This window comes from Papaver somniferum, chromosome 6 (assembly GCF_003573695.1).
Source record: "Papaver somniferum cultivar HN1 chromosome 6, ASM357369v1, whole genome shotgun sequence".
Taxonomy (NCBI): domain Eukaryota; kingdom Viridiplantae; phylum Streptophyta; class Magnoliopsida; order Ranunculales; family Papaveraceae; genus Papaver; species Papaver somniferum.
In genome coordinates this window covers 164,809,817-164,815,955 of record NC_039363.1, presented here as the reverse complement: position 1 = coordinate 164,815,955, position 6,139 = coordinate 164,809,817, and positions in this window count along the sequence as shown.

Here is a 6,139-nt window from a genome sequence, read left to right as displayed (position 1 = left end):
TGATGTACTGGCGATGCTGCGACCGTAGGATGCTGAGATGATCCAATCTGACGGCTGAAGATGAAGGCGGGTATGGATATAGGAAATGGACTTGGGTGAGGGTTTTGGGCATTGGGTATGCCAAGCCCATATCTTCTTTAAGAACAATTCTTCCTCTTCAAGCCCACTTCTAGCCTTTTGTTCTTGTGCACAACATTCTTCGCGGCTTCCTTGTGTAATTCCTCCCGGCTTTTCACCGCTTTTCTGCTCTTTTCCGCTCCGCTATTCATCCAAAATTTATTTATTACCTAAAAATGCAAAATTAATTAATAAAAATATTCATTCTTGAAAACAAAGAAAATACAGAATATGGGATAAAATGTAGAATTAATGCACAAAAGATGAGTTAAATGCCAAGAAAAATATATATAAATATGCACTTTTTAGCACTCATCAAATACCCCCAAACCTGAATTTTACTTGTCCTCAAGTAAAACAAAACTAAGGAAATCCTACCTATACCACTGTCGCTGGTCTCTCGAATGCATTTAGCATATGCACTAAGCCTTTTAAACCACTAAGTGTCCCTAGTGGACGAGTGAAGTCTCGTGAAGGTTTGTTTAGAACGTACCTACAAAGTTCTAGGACAAAATATAAGCTCATATTCCATCAAATGTGACATGTGCAAGTCAGTTTAAGCTCACAGCAAAATGGAGATGTCAATCTAGCTATCAAAGGCACAATCCTAGCACTGATAACAACTAAAGACACGTGATAAAAGTGTAAAGTGTATCTACACATGTTTCTAGAATGACCTGAAGTTATGACTACTAATCACCAAGAGATAGTTTTTAGGCTAAGAACCGAATTCTAAGCCAAGCTAGCTGTCCGGCTTTACGAGAATTGTGAATGTTCACCCAATGCGTTGGTGATATTTCAGTTTACCCGCGTTATACATCGATGGCTGCACCCTCCTTGCTTATTACAAGACTATTTACAACAAAAAGATGACTCTTTACATGACTCTTATTTACATTGATTACTCTCTTTTATTTTTGGAACAAGAGAGAACTATTGTCTTTAACATGACAAAACATGGAATAAATAAATACTTGATTTTTTTTTATTTTTTTTTATTTTTTTTTATCTTTAATATATATATATATATATATTTTTCAAGAAATAACTTTGATCTTTACAACATAGTGACACTTTTGATACATGAATAAAAAGAAAAACATAATTACATGACTCTTAGCAAGAGGTGGCCCTTATCGAATGCATCCGGTCAAATTCTATGGTTGCTTTTCTTAACGTATCCTCCAACTTCTATCCCAGCCAACCAAAGAACAAGCTAGTCAAGTCTCATTCAGTATTCTAAAGTGATTGGCAATCTAACTTCCTATCAAACACCTTGAAGATCGAGGCTATACATGTATTGGTAGATCGTGCGCGTGCAAGTTTCTTATCACATGTAAATTGTGCTAGAATCAGGGGTGCCTAAATATCTAGACTAAGAATCCTAATAAAAATACATATTTGCACAAGAGTCAACATTTCAAGGTAAATGAGCTCGATTTTTATGATTTTTCATTTTTTTAATTTTTTTGGAATTTTTTAAATTTTTTCAAAAAGAGGGAGTTCTGTTTTCAATTATAACATGTTATCGTGGTATCTACTCTATACCCCCAAACCTAAACTAAACATTGTCCTCAATGTTTCTAATGATAAACATATTCATAACTTGGACAAATCAGAAGAACATGTTGAGTTTTGAGAGAAAGGAAAGAGATTACCCGATTTGACGAAAGAAAGAACCGAACTCCATTGTTCATTGTTAGAATCCAACATATTTCAGCCGCGATCACCATGGAGTAGCAAAATATAAAGAAAACATAAAATTTCACTAAAAACTACCTACCAGATTATATACAAAAAATTCACTATATACATAAAGTCTAAAGAGTTGAGGATCAACCCAAAAGACAAAGTGTTGAAACATAGACAGTTTCAAAACACTAAAATTGGACTGAAATGAGAGCGAGAGTGAAAAACCGGATGAATCACCCCCAAACCTGTAATTTTCAGCAGGTTTACTTTTAAGCACAAAATCTTTCCATTTTAGGGGTGCAGGATTCACAAGGTCTAACTCAAAATGGACTTTGTTTGGGATGGAAAAACATGCATATTCCAACTGTGGCTCCTTAAAAGTATTGTATTTAGATGCAAAATAGTCCAAGAGGACTTGAGAGGCACACAGTTCCAATCCTAGGTTGGGAATCTTCAGAAAAGTTGGTTTAAAATTTTTGTTACAAACCAAATCTAGGTTGGGTGGAATAATCTCAATCTGTGACTTAGGCAAGAAGGTGACATCTAAGTTTCTCACATGCATGAGATCAAAAGTACCAATATTATCAGTCACATCAGCATTTTCTAAATCATAATCAAGTTGTGTAGCATGCTCATCATCACAACACAATTTCACAAGTCCAAATTCAGAATCATGGTTATCCGAAATATCCAAATTAACATCAAAAGAAGCAATATATTGTGGCTTAGGTATGGAATCAGACACATCAACTATATTTTCATGCATAGGATCATTAGTGTCAACAGAAGATTCAACATTACCTAAGTCATGCTCTTCACAGGATAACTGCACAATATCTAAATCAGTAGCCTCATCACATGTATATGGAATACTAGAAGAAACATCATTCATGAAGGTCGGGACAGAAAATCCTAATGTATTTGAACCCAAAGGTTCCATAACATTTTCAGCATAGACATGTTCTTCTAATATAACATCATCATAATCACCATCATCACAAATACATGAAAATCCTACTTTGTCAAAACCATTAGTGTTTTTCGTCCATACATCTGCCTCTAAAATAGGTGAATATGGATTGACATTTTCAGCAATAGGGTATGAAACACTATATCCAGAATTAAGCTCATTGGGAAAATCAACATCTGACTCATGGTGATTACCCATATCATGTGGCATGGTCCTAGTTTCCCTATAGGTTTCCCACTGATGGGTTTTCTCTGCAACTTCAGCTAGAAATAACCATGCATCGTCCACAGTTTTATCAATGAATTCACCATTACACATAGATTCAACCAAGGATCGAGACTTAAAGTCTAGTCCCTCATAAAGAATGGCGACCAGTCTCCACTTCTCGAGGCCATGATGAGGACACTCAAACAACAAATCATTAAGTCGTTCAAAATAATGAAAAAGTGTTTCTCCATCTAACTGGACAAAACAATTAATACTTCGACGAATAGAGATGGTCCTATGATGTGGAAAGAACTTTCCGACAAATTTATTTGTGAGTTGGTCCCAAGTGGTGATTGACTGCGGTCTCAGATTGTAAAACCATGTTTTAGCCCTTTCCTTTAAAGAAAATGTAAACAAGCGCAATTTCAAAGAGTCTTCGGATATATGGTCAGGTTGTAAAGCCCAGACAATTTGTTCAAACTCTCTTACATGGTTATAGGGATTCTCAGAATCGAACCCTCGAAATATAGGAAGTATTTGTATCATGCTTGCGTTTAGTTCAAATGGGCCATCAGTCTGGGGTAAGACGATACATGATAACTGACTTATTATGTTAGGGTACATGTATTCATGGAGACTACGGAGTTTATTCACACACACGCCCATTTTTTCAAAAAATTTGGTTTTAATGGGTTTTGAAAATTTGGTTTGAAAGGGTTTTGAAAAGAAAATTTGGTTTTGCTTGGGATAAAATTTTGGTTTTTAAATAAGGAGCAAATTTTTTTTTTTTTTTTTTTTAGCCCAAAATTTAGTTAAGTTTGGTTCACAAAAGAGGCAAGCCCAAAATCCAAAAAGTTAAGTTTAGAGCAAGCCCACTATTAAGAAACTACAAGCCTAACAAACAACTAAATTACAAGCCCAAATAAAGAAAGAAATAAAAATAAAACTAATTATTACAAACCCACAAAAAAAAAAAGAGAATAAAAATAAAACTAAAATTATTACAATCCCAAACAAAGAAAGAAATAAAATTAAAATTAAAATAATTATTACATGCCCACAGATTAAAAATGGAAGCCCACAGGTTGGGTTCTCTTAATGGGTTTAGGCTTACCTTTGAAGCACAGCCCAGCTGTTCAGTTTGGTTGCAAAAGCCCAGTTGGGCTTTGGATCATCCTTAGCTCTTGTTGAAGCCCAGTTGGGTCACAACTTCTACTCCAATAGCACCAGCCCAGCCCAGCCCAGCTCAACAGATCAGCAAGGCAGGTTCAGGCTTCAGCAACAGGCCCAGCAGGCTTCAGGCAGCAGTTCTGGCACCAGCAGTGTTTTGTTTAACTCAAGCCCACAGAACTGACTGTGTAGCAACTTCAACAACTGCAGTCTTTGGTTCTCAGTGCTGCTAGCAACAACTTCTCAAGTATCCCTTGATTGCATTTGCACAAACCAGTTGCCTTTTGCCTTTGCAGCTCCTCTCCTCTCCTTTGCAACACCACAATGGCTTCACAAGGACAATTTTCAGCTCTTTTCTCTTTGCACCAGCTACCTGAACACTCAAATTATGAGTTCAGTTCTAGTTCAGTAAGCAGGTTAAGTGGCAGGGGAAATGGTAGAACAAAAGTGCTGGTTACAGCTACAGATGTGCAGTGCAGTTGGCAATCAAAGTGAGATGGCAGTTGCAGTTTCAGGTTAATATGCAGAATGACAAGAAGCTAAGAAAGCAGATGACTATTGAACAATGCAGAATTGCAGAGTGCAGAATGCAGCTAAACTAAGATGCAGACTAAAACTACAGAATGCAAATATGAACAGATGCAATATGTCAAAAAAAAAAATGGTTGGTATGCAGTTTATGCCAATGCAAAGACCAAATGCAAGATGTAACTAATATTTACAAGGTTACAATGATGCAAACTAAGCTAAGATGAAGATGCGAACAGCAAGAATGCAATGTAAACAGCAAATGATGCAAGGAAATAAAAACAACATATGCGCCGCCACCGAGTCCCCGGCAGCGGCGCCAAAAACTTGGTAGGTTTTTAAGAAAGCCTACAACTACACCTGCAAGTATACAAGCTCGAATGTAGCTAGTGATGGGAAGAAAGGGAAAGTCCTCAGGGACTTGGAGGGAGCTATTGTTGTTTTCCTAGAGATTTCTGACAAAAAAAAGATTTTTGTGTTGTGTTAAAACACAACTGAGCTGTTTTGGTGTAACTGAATTAGTGACAGAAAGTAAAGCAAGGTAACAGGGTACTAAGGCTTCAAATCCACCATTTTACCTATGCTAAGGCAATCTCAGTTCAATACTGCTCTTGTCCCTTGTTAGTTATCAGTCAGCTTCTAGGCTTTCTGACTAACTAGATGGCAGTGGAGGTTCTATGCCCGCTGCTCATCAAAGGGTTGGGTTAGAAAGGAGGCTAAAGTCACTAAGATAATTCTAAACCTTGTGATAGTTGGGGCTCTCACACTGCAACTACCCGCAGAGAAGCCACTTAGGTGTTTTAACAACCTAAAGGATGTTCTTTGATTAAGACTATCCTAAACATTTCAGCACAACAAGCACAATATCTAGCTTGGATTGAATTAGCAGAAGCATCATGATTTCATTTCCCCCTTAGCAATTAAACTAGAACATGATGAATTGAACAACTGAAATTTAAAATGAACTGATATTGAAAAAAAATTAACAGCTGAGGTCCTGGCTATTCCAGGCCTCTTGGTGGTGCTCTGGCTAGTCCAGGCATACCTTCTACAACACCCACAACCCATATTTATACCCAATTACACTTTACAAGCAAAACTCCCAAAACAGTAAATTAGGGTTTCTGAAAATTGAAATTAAATCATACAAACTCTATGAAATTTGATTTTGATTTCGACCCATCCCTCTTGTGCGTCTCCTACATCTCCTGTTGCTTTCAATTTGCGTCTTTAGCTTAACCTAGTTTACCATTTGTACACGCCTAGGGTTTCAGAGAGCCGTGTAAAAATGGAAAAGTAGACAGCTAAGAGAAGGGGTATGTGATGATGGGTGTGGAGCGGTGTACGTGGTGATTATGGTGGTGGTTGAGGAGTTGGTGGCGGACATGGGTGTAGCAGGTGGAGGAGCAGGTGGTGGAGGTTGCTGTGAAGAAGAAAGGAGAAGAGAGGAAATCG